Source organism: Oculina patagonica, chromosome 2 (genome assembly GCF_052425735.1).
Source record: "Oculina patagonica isolate OP01 chromosome 2, crgOcupat, whole genome shotgun sequence".
Classification (NCBI taxonomy): Eukaryota; Metazoa; Cnidaria; class Anthozoa; order Scleractinia; family Oculinidae; genus Oculina; species Oculina patagonica.
In genome coordinates this window covers 9,014,386-9,032,334 of record NC_135759.1, presented here as the reverse complement: position 1 = coordinate 9,032,334, position 17,949 = coordinate 9,014,386, and the positions used below count along the sequence as shown (strand labels likewise).

Here is a 17,949-nt window from a genome sequence, read left to right as displayed (position 1 = left end):
TTCGCCAGACAGGGTTGTTTATGATCCCAATTCCAGGCCATCAATTGGTGGTTTGGAGGTGAAATGTATCGAGTCAGCACAGGGGATGACGCCCATGGAGGCATTTCAAATGAAGCGAAACCCTACAGAAGGCAAGAAAAAATCTTTCTGCCTTAAAATAATAGATGGCAATCTAAAGCTCGATGAAAACCACAATTACTTTTACCAGGTCCAGGGTCAGGAAGGGGTGTCGGGTATGGAATGGTTTGACTTTGCCTTGTTAACAGATCCTCATCTTGGCCTAAATGGCATGTTTGTTGAAAGAATTTACTTTCAAAAACCCAAATGGGAGTCTGAGTGGCTGCCAAAGCTTACTGAGTTTTATTTCAATCACTACCTGCCTGCTATTCTTAAAGACCAGTAACTCTACCCTGTAGTGGTATTTCTGCAGAAATATAATATGTCAAAAATGTTGAAACTTTATCAGCCTTACTGACTGATGAGTACCAGGTATTAAAGTCATATCATTTGGAGTTAAAATATTCTGCTGTCAATATTTTTCTTTTTCAACATTTTTTCAAATTGAAATAGTCAGACTAATTTTATTGTAGTAACATCTGCTATGAATCAAAGAATACCAGTGAGAAATAAAACACACTTGAACTGTTGACCCTTTACATGTAAGTCCCAAGAGTGACCATCATCAAATTTCTCCTAACAGTATCAATACTTCATCAAGAGAAGAGGTTATAAGAATTAATAAAATGGCTTCCAAACAGGAAAAAGCTTTGACCTTTCAACAAATTCTCCCAGCTGTGCTATAAGAAAATGCATGAAGTTTAATCAGGAGAATTTGTATGTGGAAATAATGACTTGAAGGTATAAGCACAGATTGAAATGAAATCCTTCACATAATACCATAAAATTCCAGTTATAGACCCTGGGCTTATACAACATCGTAAGGGATTTTGGGACTTATGAACAGAGAGGCTTATATCTGGGAGGGCCCTATAAGCGGAATAAAAAATGTTTCAAAACGAGTCACGGCAGCATTGATCAAAAGATATTTTAAAGTTAAAAAGTCATAATAAAGCAACATTAAGCCCTGTTCAGTACTGTCATCCTGTAGAGGGGGTGGGGGGGGGGGGGCTTATATTCGGAGGGGCTTACAGTAATTATAATCGGATGTATTTTTTGTTTCCAGGTTAGGCTTATAAACGGGGGGCTTATAACTGGAATTTTGCTGGGGATATTATTTGCTAATTTACTTGATTCTAGTGTATTTACCGTCACCTAAGTTAATGTAGTTGTCTTGTCCCCACCTTAAAAAGCATGCATGCTACCTGCAGAGGGCAAGCATTTTTTCTTTGTAATTTTATTTAATATGTACTTAAATTTAAGAAGCTTTTGCAATACTACCAAATTCTTATGTAGTCATGCAAATAAAGCTTGTTGTTGTTCTTTGTATTTTTATGAAATAAAGATAAGGTGCTGTTGCTGTAATGTGCTGTTCAAGAAAAAAACTATACCACTCACAGAAATGTTTTGGGTTTTTAAACCCAAAAAACCTCACCCCCACCCCCCACCATACACACATACATCCCTTTGGTAGCTCTAGTTTCATCTGTTAATAGGTGATGGTGAGGGGTAGCCTTAAACAACTTTTTTTTACAAAAAGCAAATTGTCTTCTGAAGACCCTCTCACCTCCCCCCTCCCCTTTCCACTTCGAAATTTTCAAAGACCTTCCTTTGGTAGGTATGGTAGTTATCTGTTATTATCACGGACGGCATAGCCAGGGGGGCTCGGGGTCTGTACCCCCCCCCCCCCCAACTTTTTCCGAAAAAAAATAAAGACTTACTAAGAGAAGAGTCACTTAAGCCCCCCTCCCACTTCAAGTCACTAGTCCCCCCCCCCAAACCTGGAAACATGTTCTGTCGTCCATAAATTTATATTAAAACTAGTTGTTTGCTTAATTAAAAATAGCACTGCCCCATAATCAGTTTACTGCTGTAAAATTGGGCTTTGAAAATTAATCAAGTAAGAACAGACTGTAAAAATTTGCTCAGCCAAATGAGCCATGCATAAGCGAACTTCATTGTCCAAAATGTGAAATGTTTTAATTCGTTGAATTGCCCTTTCCACATGAATTCTTGCTTCTGCAATTTTTTCTGATCCTTTTCCTTCCATTTTGTTAAGTTGAGACCTTCCTTGCCCTTTGAAATCTGGAATGGTCTCTTTCACACCCATGTCAACAAACAAGTCATGCACAGCAAATCCTCTATCTGCCATAAGCTCATCACCCATGTTTAATTTAGTAGTTAAACCTGGGGAATTGACTGTGATATGTTTGTCAGATGTACGTCCACCCCAAGCTTGTGAGACATACACAATAGCACCATGAGGGTCTATTCCAACAAGGAATTTAAAAGTTGTGTGACCCTTGTAATTTGAATAAATTTCTTTGTTCGCTTGTAGGCTGGAGGGCTTCTGAGTGAATATCTCAGTGCAATTGATAATAACTCTCAAGTAGGGAAATTTGGAAAACTGCCTTGCCTTTCCATCTGTTTCACTTTCAGGCATTTCACACAAATCTTTCAAATGAAAGTACAGCAGATTGATCCATGAGGTAAAGATCTTGCTGACACTTGACTCGCTTATTCCAAACCTTAATGCCAAGTCAGTTACAGTCAACCCTACTCTTAGACGCACAAGAACCATGAATAGATCTTCTTCTGGGGTTAATTTGGTCGTTCTAGTTACTTTATTAACTGGAGCACGATTTTTCGAAAACATCTCACAACCTCTCCAGTGTCTTAATCTTTCTAAGGCTCCAACACTTTCCAGGTAATCAAACAGAGCTTTAAAGGTTCCATAATTGGGAAATCCAGTCCAGAATTGGAATTTCTTATCATCAAGATTTAAGTCTTCTAAAAGAAGGCATTTCGAACGGAGTTTTTCATTTTCCTCTTCAAGTTCTTTAACTCTGCAGTGAAGCTGTAATAGTTCATTTACTATAGACTGTTCCACATTCAGTGACCATATATCTACCTGACCCTTGCAGTAGTCGTGCTCTTTTAACGGATGGTCCGCAGATAAACACTGGCTCCACAATTTATGTTTTTCGGGAGTACAAATCTTTGGTTTCGGACGGCCTTTTGCAGCTTCAACCCGCTAAAAATAATAGACAAACAAACAAACAAAACAGGACTCAGAAATTATATACTCCACAATTTCACACTTGTCAAATCACAAATCCCTACCTTTTTTTTTTTTTTCGCGAAGGCGTCGTTTCATTTCGCTGTCTTTTCGTCCTCAGGCTATTTTTTGTCGACCTTGAAGGCTTTGGCTGATTGTGACTGTGTTTAAACACACAAGGGTTATAGGAGGCACTGTCTATTTCATACGATTTTTGACCTCCAATGAAGTGCTCTGAGCACAGCAGCGAGTTAACAGTCGGCGAGAAGTTCTTTCGCCGAATTCTCTTCAATTAACCTGTCTTCGGTTAATATCTTTTGGAATACGATAAAACTTTACATCTTTTCTTGTTTTACGGCTGTTGGAGCATCCAAGAGCGCAACAAAAATCGTTTTTTCCCATGTTGACACGCTAAGCTGAAACATTTGCAAAGGGAAAACACAGCTGTTTACCCCCCAAGGCGCAAAGCATTGTGGGATGCGTGAAAAAAGAGAATCCAGTCTCAGTGTCAATGATCGTATAGGCCATGACGCGCTCTACTGACGTCATCAAGCTTTCGACCTTTGAAAACTCCCTCACAGCTACTTGAGAAATGTATGTCGTCTTTATCACATAAACAAGAGCAAGTCCTGCTAAAGCTGCAAAGGAAAAAGTAATAATGCACGGAATGAGTTATTTTTAAAGGGCTTAAAACGTAGAACCGGCTTTTTCAAAACATCGTTGTCCACAACTCTTTACAGTATTTTAAACTGGGGCAGGTTGAACTTATGCACGGCAGGTATTGCGGTTTTCAACGACATACGACCTCTGAAATTCCAAACCAAACTAACGATTGCATTTTAAAGCTGCTGTGAAATATTTCAGATATTGAAAAGGGCCCTGTACGTCATTGTGCTATACCTAAACGTTTTACAATGATTGTTTGTTAAACGGGCAACGTCACGGGGATGTGGCAGATTTTTGAATTTAACTGTTCAAGCTATTGCTATAAATGTCGATTTTTTGAAGACGCGCGGAAACAACTTGAAAAGTTAAACCTTTTTTTTTCAAATTGCAATCCACCTCCATCCAGGCCATACGCAGCCAAAGACGCTTGTTAACAGTTTCAGTGCTTTAATATAGCAATGGTTAATAAAAATGGGCCATTACACAGTTTTAGGTTTTTTATGACACAAATATAAATTTTGGCTGTTCAAAAATCTGGTAAAATCCCTGACAAATTAGAAAGGGACCGCAGCATCAAAGTCAACTAACCTGCATTGTGAGAGAGAAGAATTGAACCTATCGCTACCACACCAATGAAAAGCAAACACAAGAGGTCAATTCTAACTCCAAACCATCGGCCACTTGCTCCTACCAAAGAAAACGCACGGTTATGTAGATCTGTGAAAATAACAATTGAAAACAATTTTCTCGTTATCACGAAATCGGAAATAAGGAATGTTCTTTAAAAACTATGGAAAACGTTGGGGAACCGACCGTTCTAAGAAATTCTTATACCTTTTTTTTTTTTTTTTTTTTTTTTTTTTTTTTTAATATCTTTATTGCCATTTTAACATTGTACAAATGTTACAGTGTAAGAAAAAAAAAGAGCAGACGTAAGTTACAATTAAGTTACGTAGTTTATAAACTGTTACAATTTACATATGAAAATAAAGGTACAGGTACATAGGAAAATAAAGTAAATGAAAAAATATAAAATAAATAAACAAGGAAATAAGCTTACATAAAGTCTTTCCACTTTAATTCGAAATTGTTAATAGTTTTATTTCTAACTGCAATATGTTGTAGAGTATCCAATCTGTTTTTTAGAAAAGGAGGAAAGCCGTCAAAAGGTACATCATCGCAGTCTTGGGTCGTACAAAAGATATAATACTTAGCTACAAGTGATATGTAATTTAAAATATCTTTTGTTTGTATGGCGTTGTCATGCCAGCCGTAAAGGATATCGCGTTCTGAAAGAGTAATTGTATTTTGTTGTTTTTCGGACCACCACTTTTGAAATGCAGTCCAGAAATTAGAAATTTTTGGACATCGGTAGAGTAGATGAGGCAATGTTTGCGGCTGCGTTTTACATAAATGACAAGTTTCAGAGTCGCATAAATTCATACGAAAAAGCGAATACCTGGTAGGAAGTATATTATGGATGATTTTATATTGAAAGATTTGAAGCTTTGTTTCGATCGTAATTGCAAAAGGGAAGTTGTAAACATTTTTTAGGCTTTCTTGGGAGAAACCATACCGTAGAAGTCTTTGTTCAGCAGTTGGAGGTTGGAAGTAATGATCCGTAATAGCTGCATAAACAGAACGGGTGTTAATAATATTGCGTAAAGGGGATTCTTGCGACGCATTTTCGTTTTCAAATTGGTCTTTTGCTGCTTTGATTTCGCATCTCCAGCTTGGTGGAATTGCGTTTATTAGACCATAATAAGTTGTGAACGGGATTTTCAGCTGAAAAGTTTGTTGAAATGTGGTATGCGATAAGAAACTAAAATCATCATCAAGCAAGTCGCTAATAAAGGTAATGCCGCTTTGGTGCCATTGTTTTAAATAGATCATGTGTTTGTTTATTAAGATGTTTTTATTATTCCATATAATTTCATTTTGCCGTTTAATATTGTCTTCTGAGATAATATGTTTGTTTTCATGCCAATGCTTTAATATCACTTGGTAAAAGGGTGGTGCATTGTTTAGATCAAGTTGCCTTGAATTGTATCTGCAGTTTAATAGGAAAGAAAGGCCGCCATGTTGCCTAAAGAAATGTTCAATGAGAATTTTCCAGGAGGAGGAAGAGTTTTGGTGTATCCTGTTAATCCATGAGATTTTTAAAGCGGTTTCCATTACCTTAAAGTCAATCATTTTTAGGCCGCCTTTGTTTTTTTGTCCTATGACTGTAGTTTTCTTTATTTTGGGAGGTTTACCTTCCCAAATAAAATTAAAAATCATGTTGTTGATCGTGTCAGGCAAGTCCTTTGGTAAACTGAGGTTAGAGCTGTTGAAAATTAATTTGGATAAGGCTAGAGTTTTAACGATATTTATTCTGCCAATTAAAGTCAGTTTCCTATTTTTCCAAATATTCAAAACTTTTTCCATACTTCGCAACTTTTCGTCGAAGTTAAGCTTATCCGCTTTTGTGGTGTCGTAGGAAAAGAAGACGCCTAAAGCGCAGATCGGGTCGACGGGCCATTTAAAATTGAAAGGTGTATCACATCTATTTTTCCATTTGCCGAGCCACATAGCTTCGGTTTTGGTGGAATTGACTTCTAGGCCGGAGACAACCTTAAATTGGTTTAGCAGTTCGAGTAAATGGGGAACAGATTCTGTATCGCTAAGAAAGACTGTGGTGTCATCTGCATACATGGTGGTTTTTATTTCATGGTTTCTTATTGTAATTCCTTTAATAAGATCGTGATTTTTGATGGCTCTTGCGAGAAGATCAAGACCAATAACAAAAAGAAGGCCTGATATTGGACAGCCTTGTCTCACTCCACGAGTTAAAGAAAAGAAGTGAGAAGCGTGACCATTGTTGAGAATACAGCTAGAAATATTTGAATATACAGTCTTGAACCATTGTAGGAAATCGGGCCCAAAGTTAAAGAGTGTGAGAGCCTTCTCCAGGTAGTTCCACTCAATTGTGTCGAAGGCTTTCCGGAAATCGACAAAAACGGCGATGCCAGGCGAATTTTCTTTATCCAAATGGAACATCAAATCTTGGATCAATCTGATATTTTCTCCAATGTATCGCCCTTTCACATAACCGGTTTGGTCGGGATTTATTATTTTAGGTAATACCTTTTCTAAACGATTAGCCAAAACTTTAGTGAGAATTTTGTAATCAACGTTTAAAAGAGATATTGGTCTTAGGTTCTCAAGGATGGTTTTGTCTTTATTTTTTTTGGGAATAAGCGAAATTATACCTCGTCGTTGGGATATCGACAAGGAACCGTTAAGAAAAGCATAATTAAAACTTTCAACAATTAGAGATTTAAGCTCAGGCCAGAAAAATTTTAAAAATTCAGTCGACAGACCATCGGTACCCGGAGTTTTGGCTGCTGCAAATTCTTTGAGTGCTTTGAAAGCCTCATTTTCTGTAATCAAACCTTCACATAGAGCCTGTTCATGGTCCGATAAAGCTGAGATGTTGCTGGGATTAAAGAAAACGCCCTCTTCCGGTTTCTTAACATTTTCCGCGTGTTGCGAGGTATATAGCGATTTATAAAATTTACTTTGTTCTTCTAAAATGTCAAACTGGTTAGTTATGACAGAATCGTTCGGTAGCTTCAGTTTAGAGACTAACTTTCTGGAGTGGTTTCTTTTTTCAAGGTTTAAAAAATATTTGTTGTTGCGTTCTCCTTGTTCATGCCATCTTGCGCGACTCCTGATGATGGTGCCGCGAGTTTTAAGTGCCATTATTTTTTCTAGACGAGCTCGAGTAGAATTAAGTTCACAAATTATTGGCCTGTTGTTTCTATTCTTTTCGGCTTTTGTAAATAATTCGTTGATTTTCTTTTGGAGGAAAACTTCTTCATCTCGTCTTCTTCTTGCTTTGATTTTTGAAAATTTGACAGTAAAACCTCTAATTTCCATTTTGACAAGATCCCATTTTAGGCCTAAGTCTTCAACGTCTCGGTACTTTTCTATGAAGTTTGTTAAGTTTTTGCGCAAGTCAGAAACGTATTGCTTATCTTCAAGAAGGGAAGAGTTAAATTTCCAAAAGCCAGGTCCCTTTTGTTGTTTCAACTCTTCGCTTAATAGATGTAATTGTATCGCAGAATGGTCTGTATTTGGAGCGTACAAAATATCACATTTGATTGTAGTGCTACTAAGCTCTTTCGATATTAGAAAGTAATCTAGGCGACACTGGACCTTAAAAGACTTGTTTCTCCATGTAAATTGTTTTGCAGTCGGATTTAAGGAGCGCCAAATGTCACACAAACTGTAAAGGTGACATAAATTATCGATTTCTTTAATGACGGATTGTTTTTTTGAAGTAGGATTCCCTCCTTCTTTGTCACTTGGTGAAAGAGCGCAGTTAAAATCACCACCAATAATAAATTTCTCTTGCGCGAACTTGCTGAGAGATTTTTGAATCTCCTTAAAAAAGAGAACTTGTTGGTTAGTGTCGTTTGGAGCGTAAACATTGGTTAAAACGATTTGACAATCATCAAGAGTGATCTTTGTGCTAAGAAACCTTCCGTTTTTATCTCGGACTACCTCGTCAATTTGGCAATCTAATTTGGGGTTAAATAGGATCATTACTCCTCTGCTGTGATATGTTCCGTGATTAAAAAGAACTTTTCCGCCCCATTCTGTTTCCCAGATTTTAGCGGTTTCGTTGGAGCTGTACGTTTCCTGAAGAAAGATAACATCCTTATTTTGTTTGTGAAGCCACCTAAAGATGGAGCGTCTTTTTATCGATTTATTTAGCCCTCTTACATTAAGAGAGAGACATTTCAGGTTTAGTGTGAATATTCCAAAGAAAAAGTAACAATGGCATCTTTTGAAGACCAGAAAACATGATGTACCTTTGACAACATTCCTCTTGGGGATTTGTAGATAGGAAAAGTAGGTTGATTCGTCATAGTTGTTGAATGGTTATAAATTTGCAAAGGTGTAAGAAAGAAATTAGCATTTTCAGATGGTATTTGATGAATCTGGTAGAATTTGCATAAGGTGGAAGCAGTATATGATATACAAACAAAACTAAAAAGCCAAAGAACAAAAACATTGAAACAACTATTACCACGAGAAATAATTTTAAGTAAAATAAAATAGGCTCTAAAGGCCTGAACGCAAATTCGGTAATCGGTGTGCGTGTTGGTCATCAAGGAATAATATTTTATAGACAAAATCTAGCGGTGCTCCGCACAGGAAAAAAAGGTCTACCTTTCGGATAGAACGCAAGCCATCTGCGATGGGTCAATTTGTGCGGACCATTTCCTACAGTACGACCCCCTTTGCTCGCGCTTAACTTGACAGAGCGAGATATATTATAATAAACACATCGTTCAATACACTCTTTTTGTTATAAAAAATGTTATAATTGTTATAAAAATTGCTTCTTAAAATGTTCTCATTTTGTAAATTTTAAAAACAAAGTGGTATTGCAGTTCATTCATTTCTAGGCTAAATGTTCTTGTTAAAGTCACCATTAACCCTATTCAGACCGGGCTTTTTTTGGACCTTCTCAGACCGGGGGGGGGGATTCGGAAGCCCCCCCTATATAACTTCCAGAATATTAAAGCAATCACAATGAAACTTATACCATGTATTGTATGTCCAAACATCTTTCTTTTGGTATACGCCACGTGGGATGCCACGTGACAATAACATCATTATTTCAAAACAGCCGCCATCTTGGATCCGCCATCTTGGATTTCAAAAATTTTCTAAAATGCCAGAAAACCACCCAGAATTACTGCAAAGTACTCAAAATCAATAAAAATGTGCTTTAAACCCGTAAAAATATAAACATAATTACATTTTAGTTGATTTTTATTAACAGAAACACTCGAATTACAAATTTGGGAAAACATGCCTATCAAAATGCCGTTGCCATGGTGATGTCAAGTTCATGACACATCAACCAACCCTATCAAATCATTGCCAGTTAAATTTTAGGAAAACTCAGACAGTTTGGCAGCGCTTGGTTTAATCTTAAAAAAGTTATAACAGTTCAAATTCAGCGCGAGCCTCAAAGCCCCCCCCCCCCCCCCCGGTCTGAATAGGGTTAATGAGTTATGACAATGTTGGTTTCAGGTCATATTTTTAATAAAAAATATATTCATTTTGTACATATATTTATCACTTACAACAAATAGGAGAAAAAAAATTGTTCTTAACCAAATTTCAGCCTTGAACACGTTCTAGGGGTGTTCTTAAATTCTGGGCTGTGTAACAGGCACTGGAGTAAGCTCTTTATTACTCCAGTAACTGGAAATCGCTTATGAAACGATATATTCCCGATTGTTTATGATTTTGGCAGGGGGTTTTCGACACAGTTGTATTTAAAAATAGCCTTGTTACATGTTAATTATGGTCATTTTATTATTCATTACCTGGTTAGAAGCAAATTTAAATGCTCGCCTGTAAAACTGGTCAATGAACTGTTCCTCAGCCTGACTTGTGCGAATAGTGTCTAGGCCATCCACAGTCTCTGAAAAGTGCGAAAAGATTGGAGTACGGCAAATCGATTCCAACCTCTTCAACTCGCGAGTTGTCTTAAGAAAATAATGTGTTAGCAACACAAAAGCTGCTAAGATGGGCAGTAAAACGATACTTAACCAAATATCTGTTATCGAAGGCACCAACGTTGCTGCACCCACAAATAGAGAGTATTGGATGGCAGAGAGAAAGGCCTTGGGAAATACTTTTTTTTTTCTTTAGAAAATCGATTTAGTTTTCGTCCGGCTGGATTGGTGTCAAAAAATATAACTGGAGCTTTAAGTAGGCAAGTCACCATTTCATCATGGAAGCGTTTCGATGATCTGAGAAAGGCGTGGAAGAAGAGATATGCTCGGATCACGGCTACTACAGCTGCTGCAAAGACGAGGCCGCCATACACACTCAGGGGTATTAGATGGTGTTGATATTCCCACGCATCGTGCTGAGGTGAGAAAGCCAGAAGTCTGAAGACACCATAATAACTGAATGGAAAAGAAAAGATAAGTAGGTGGATTTTAGAACAAACGAAATAACTCTCTACCACAAGGACAACATACTAAAGCGTGGATTCTTGTACATCTTATGTTCAGCTTGGGTGACCATATTCCAAGGAATGGTGGAATGACGGAACGGTGGTATAGTATATCGCTAAGCAACAAATAAAAGCCAACCGAAAGGTAACCGTAGAGAAGGCTAACCACAAACAAACCGGGGTGAAGCTGACCGCAAGCAAACAAGTGACATTCCGTCATACCGTCATTCCGCAAATAGGGTCACCCGTTTCAATAATGTAAATCTTTGGTATGGAGAACGAGAAGTACGCACTAATGGCAAAGCAAACCCATACCCCCAGGGTGGTACAAGTGGGAAAGGAAGGGGTGGTGGGGGGGGAGGTGCTTAATGTTTGTTTGGGTGTGACATCATATGACGTCATTAAAGCTGTTATCTTGGATACGCCACCTTGGATTTCTCTTTTTTCTTAGAAGTCACGAATAATGACATTGATACAAAATAAAATCAGCAGAATGTTAATAAAATGTAAAGTTAAACAAATCAAGTTGTAATTAAGCAATGTTGGCTTTTTTAAAAATAAAGACATATTAAAAGTGACGAGATTTAGCGAATCTTGCCTGTGATTATGACGTTGCTTTGGCAACGCCAAAAATCATGAACACCTGGTTGACGTATAAATAAACAGCTACTGAACGTTTTAGCATCATAGATTAAATCGTTTCGAAATCATAAAAAAGTTTCGAGGAGGAGGGGAGGTGGCATCCGACCGACCACCCCCTCTCCCCCCTTGTACGTTCAAGGGCCGGGTAAGAAAATATTTTTGACCTTTGCTGCACTTGAACAGAAAAACCTACCAAACGGATCTTCCGGTGCTATGTAGAAGGACCCTGAAAAATTCGTGAAAGTTTTTTTAAAAATCTCTTTAGCGTAGCATTCAGTACGCCGCGGCCTTTTTTAGTTTCGCTGATTTCATGTTCTGTTGCGTGACAATTTCTTTTCCATTGTTTTCTTTAAAACGGACAATATTTCGGAAAGATTTCGGAAAGCTTTCAGAAGATATCCAAGCGTAGTCATTTTACACGTGGTGCACAGGAATTCGATGTTGTGCTCAACTCGAGACAATAGGAAATCCTAGAGCACAAAATTATTCAAAACTACGAGATCGCTTCAATATTTACTCAATTTTGCGTTTATATCGGACAACCTTAGAAGTTTTCATTGAGCATCAAATTCATCGACGATTTTTGAAATAATCGCGTTTTTTGCGAAAGTAGGCGTAAAATTGGTAAATAGCGCTGAACATTGAGCTTCACTATGCTTCATATATTTAATATTTTTCGAAATCGCGCAAGTCTACCTACTTTTAACGGTTTGGATATCAGATAAGGGACATTTTTAAAAGGAATGAGGGCTAAAGCCTCTCGTTAAACAAGAAGCAAATTTCTTTGTATGAAGTCTTGTCTTTATTTTACGCATAAATTATACCATCTAAAAACAAATTCCAAGATATTTCAAAATTTCTCTTGTAGATTTCGATGAAACTCCGCAGAGCTAAAGGCAAACACCCAATGCATACGTAGCATGGAGGATCTCGAGAGAAAATGCGGTTACGGGCTAAAATTCGATTCAGAGCAAAAACCTGTGTGACGTCATTGTCACGTGATTTTCATTCCGATCTCCCAAAAAATTATATCATATTATAGTTCAGTCTATTTGTAATCCATGTGATATAGTAGATATGTCATTGACATTAATCCCTTTAAGAATGAGGGTTTCAAAGTTGATAGGTATCGCTAGAAAAAAACTGGGTCGAGCCACCTTAACATAAACCAATGTCTCAATATCTTAACAAAAACAAACAAAACTAGGAAATTAATTAAGCAAAAGTAACGGAAGTACTGCAACCAATATAACATGATTGATAACAACCAAGCGAGCTCTATACTAAACCTGTCCTCCCTCACGGCATGCTTAAATTTTATCATTTAAAAATGTAATTCATAATTTTTATAAAACGAAGATCCAACATTACTGAGAGAAGGTAGACTGCAGCGACTTCTCCGAAAATTGAAGAAAGATGGTCACCTTGCCAGCGAAGTGTACGAGAACATCTATCCCAAAGGCTCTCAGCCAGCTAGAATTTATGGCCTCTCCAAAATGCACAAGGATCGTGGACCTAACTTCACTACGCCATTTCGCCCCATCGTGTCTTCTATTGGAACATACAATTATAACCTGGCCAAATATCTATGCAATCACATTCCAACTAAACACTGTGTTACTGACACTTTTGCTTTTGTACAGGACTTTTAATCTCTGTCTATGTGTGGTAAATTTATGATTTCTTTTGATATAGAAAGTCTTTTTACTAACATACCTCTTGAGGAGTGTATTGACCTGGCGGTCAATTACATTTCCAAGGACAATGCCGACCTAAAGTTAAGTAAAACTGAACTTAGAAGCCTCTTTACTGTAGCCACTGCCCAAACTCATTTTTTATTCAATTCTATGACCAAATTGACGGCGTGGCCATGGCGTCTCCTCTTGCTCCCGTACTAGCCAATCTTTTTTTATGGGGCATCATGAAAAACTATGGTTGGAAAATTTTCAAGGCTCTGAAATTTTATTTTATCGCAGGTATGTTGACGACACTTTTTGTTTATTTCACTCGGGGCACGATGCTTCATATATTTTTTAACTACATTAACTCTAGGCACCCTAACATAAGGTTTACAATGGAAAAAGAACTTAATTGCCAATTACCCTTTCTTGATGTTCTTATTGATAATAATGACCCTAATTATTTCCTAACTAGAGTTTACCGCAAGAAAACCTTTACTGGGCTATTAACTAATTAATTACTATTTGGCTTTTTCATTTTTCTTTTTCATATGACGTTATTACAATGAGGTGTATACAATGTACTTTTGTATTGTATATTAACGAGTATTTGAATTGAGTTGTTGATCGAAGGTTAGTATCTCAAAAATACTTTACTCTTTACTTCTTAAGCATGTAACAATACAGATTTCCTTGATATGACAAACTGGAACAAAACGTTTCCATCATTCACAAATTACAAATTAATGAAAAATCGGAGAGAAACTACCTACAGACCTATTTATCAACTAAAAATCACCTAGTTAAGACAAACTAATTTTTAAAGACTTTAAGTAAAGATTTTTTAATAATAATAATAATAATAATAATAATAATAATAATAATAATAATAATAATAATAATAATCGTTGGTATTTTTAAAACACAATTAGTTTTTTAAAGGTATATTTTCAGGTGTTTTGCAAATAACTTCAACCCCAGAATGTAAATATTTGCCTATTTAATTCATATTTGTTTTTTGTTTTTGTTTTTTTATGTTTGTTGCTCTTGCTATGACAACGTTGTTGCAATTAGGTGTACATCGCTTAAAGGAAAAAGCGCAACTTGGATCATTTGCAGCATCTTATATCTGTACCTTATGAGCTGTACTACAAGCAAATGTTACTTTTTTACTTTAACTGTCTCACTTTTTACGCTCTTACCGGAATGATCATAAAGCCGTATAATGTCCTTTTTACACAGGCCCGAAATACAGTAACTTTAGTGCAATATTTGACCTACCTGCACACTTGTACAAGCAAAGCGCGTTTGTCTGTTGGTTTTTTTGTTTTCATCTGAGGGAGTTCAACTGAGGTGTATAAGCCGTAACGGTCCGAAAAAAAATAGTACTTTAAAACCATTTACCTATTCCTATTTTTGGAGGGTTACAATTTTTTTCCGAGGGAGGTGCCACTTCTATTTCATCAATATCAACTGGCCAGACTAAAGCTTGTAAATTTTTAAGACACCTTTATTCAATGTATTCAATGTAATTGTTGAAACTGGTGGGTGACATTGAGTTTACCTATTCCGATTAAATGCACACGTTTTCCAACCTTTTAAAGGTATTTCTCTGACATGCTTATAAGGTTTTTCAGTCTTTAGTTGTCTAATCATATATACATAGTATAATTTCAGAAGGGATTATAAAAATTGTGGCATTCTGATTGGTCGAGAAACTCAGCTTATGAGGCTATAATCACCCCGCGAGAGGAAATTATAACATCTGAAGGCTTGGCTACTAAGCCCGGCCACCTTTGACCATCGAGGCAAGTAAACATGGCCGCATTTGCTGAATGAATTTTTCTTTCATTTGAAAGAAACCTCTCCAAGTCATGGATTTTTTTTTTTTTTTAAAAAAGAGAATTTTGCACATTGACTACAAAGGCTTTTGGATCGAAAAGAGTTTCAAGAGATGGTTCTCAACGCAATAGAATTGATCGTAAACATGGTGGTTTTGAAGATCGCACGCAGCCATGAGAAACTCAGTCAGACGACTCAGATCGATTGAGCAAACATTATTCAGTTCAATTGGTACTCATTTCGAGAGGATTCGCACTGTCATTTGCTTATACTTTTCCAATAATTAAACACAGGTACGGGATATCATTTTTTTCTTAGTGTTTCTTTTAATCCGTTTTATTCTTTATGTGTGTAATTGTGTAAAGTTTGATTTCACTCGACGAATTAAACTGGTTTACACATTATGCAAGCTAGCACTTGTGGTTGTTGTTTAATTGTTTTCTATCGTTATTTTGCAGTTCTTGTTAATCACCTCTGAAAATTATAATAAAACGATTATTCAACACAGGCTCCTTGATTGTCTTTTTTTTATATTTTTTTATAAATTTTTTATTGTTTTTTTATTTTTTTTTTTTTTTTTTATTTTTTAAAATTTTAATTTATTGTTTTTTAATTTTTTTTTTTTTTACAATTTTTATAATAATTATTTTAATTAGCTTAATGTAGGTCCACATCAGCCTCTGGCTATTAATGAGGTTAAGCATGCCGTTAACGACACAAGGCAAACGGCAAAGATAACTTCTGATTTTGAGTTCTTTTCTTCCAATCCGTAAATAAAGCACACAAAAATGGAATAACGTTTCCTACTATTTATTGCAAATACAAATAATTTCACTCCACTGTACACACAACTGAAGAGAAACGGAAAAAGTGAAACTTTTTTTCATTTTCCGTAAACGTCATGATTAACCTCTCTGTTGTTAAATAATTGTAGTTAAATATTATATATTAGGTATTCCCTTCTACAACGAAGTATCATAATGCTCAGTGACATTCTTCATTGCCGCGTTCATCGTCTCCTTTCTATTTTCTGTAAGGAATGAAAAAATATCAATATAATTTCATTAGGTATACGTTCACAACAAGGGACAAGTAAGATACATTGCTGCGAACTGACTCTTCTGTGAAATAAGAATCACAGACAGCGTTATAGCTGAAAACATCAGACAAAAGGACTAAAGACTGAGACACAATAAGCAACAAATCGCTGCAACATGTCGCTTGGAGAAGTCGCTGCAACATAGCGCCTCGTGTGACATGTAGACTTGCTCCAAGTCGCTTCTTTGATTCGAAGGAGACCACAGGATACGAAAACGGAGGGCGCGCGCGGCCATGAAAAACAAAATGCGGAGGAACAAGCGACTTGTCTCACCTGCAGCGCGCCAATTCTAAAATGTGTCGTCACCTTTGGATTTTTTCATATTATTGCGCGCGAACTTACTGAGCACGCGCTGCTCGCCGATTAAGCGCTCTGCTCGCGAGACACGGTTGCATTTTTACCTCTTTAGCAAACTTGTTTCCTTCTCGCATCGGCAGATAAACCAGTTTTACAACAAGCAACACAAATGTGTTCTTTTGTGCCTGTCCCTTTTCAATCTTACAGAAAGGAGAGAGACATTTAAAGCCATGAGTATGATTTTCCATAAAAAAGGGAAGAAAATCTCAACTTTAACACACGCCATGGCATGCGTAAACTGCACGCGGCGCAGGAAACTGACGTCAACACGGTAAAAGAAACCAACTCATTGCACACCAAATGATGCAATTTTTCGCGGCAAAAAAAACGTCAACCAGAATGGATCTCCTGCAAGTGACACAAGTCGCTCGTTCCGAGGTCTATGTGACATGGTGCATTTTTGTGAAAATTTTTGTCGCTGCGAATTGTCGCACGAATTCAAACTGGTTTGAATTGGTGCGACAAACCGCAGCGACAAAATGAGCGAAAAAATGTTGTCGCAGCGTGTGTACACTTCCGAGACAAGTCGCTGCAACAAAATAAAATTAACTAATAGCAGCATACGCGATCCCTCAGAAAGCCATTCACGATGGCGACTGAACATGTGGCAAATAAAATATCTGAGCAATCCGAGGATTTTTTCCCTCAGCATAAAATGTAAATAAAACTCAAGTGCTTATACAATTCTATAAGGAAAAAAGAATCCTGTGGGAAAAGCTAATCCGAATTAGCTGCGTGTGAACCGAACAAGCGTGTTGTCGCAGCGTGTTGTTTTGCAAGCAGCAGTGCACATGGGGCGAATTGTCGCAGAGGCCTGCTGCTCTGACTTGTCGCCCAGTGTGTCCCGACCTTAACAAACCCTACATGTCGTGGCCGATCATACCACCAAAAATAAATTTCAAAACTTTTTGACGAGTGAGCGACAAGACGCATTATAAACAAATGTAATTAAAGTAAGAAGGAAAAAAAAGCCAACCCGTCCTCATCACCAAATATCAAATAAGAAAGTAAGCAAACGGGCAGTACATATTGATCGACCCATTTTTATCTGTCACCCTCATAAGACAAAACAAATGTTTCATTAACAACTTGGTTTGGAACGTTCGACGTTTCTTGCAATAAAGTGCCTGACTTCAATATGACGTATTATAGTGTATTCGGAGCATTACTAGGTTGTTATAGATCGATATAGAAATACATAATTTTGTTACGGCTTATTGATGCACGCAACCACAAACACTTGTATTTTTTTTTATCACGAATAGACAGTCAAGCACATGTATATTTTTTTAAGGAGGCTCAAAATAGCTTTCTGTACTTTCAGCTCTTGTTAACTTTGATGAGTCGGTCGAAAACTTAAGATAGCTCTGAAAGCGCTTCGGAGAAGTTTTTTATCTTAACATGCTGATCATAATTCAATAATACAAAATGGAGTTCATTGGACTCGTTTCATCTTTGA

At 37.0% G+C, this 17,949-nt stretch overlaps 1 protein-coding gene and 1 pseudogene across 1 annotated transcript in view; both read right to left on the bottom strand.

Moving 5' to 3' along the window:
* The window catches only part of LOC144642897 (uncharacterized), a 112,333-nt gene that overhangs the window by 61,611 nt on the left and 32,773 nt on the right, over positions 1 to 17,949 (bottom strand). The gene's annotated exons all lie outside the window — the stretch shown is intronic.
* On the bottom strand, positions 1,982 to 3,075 carry LOC144642958 (uncharacterized; annotated as a pseudogene).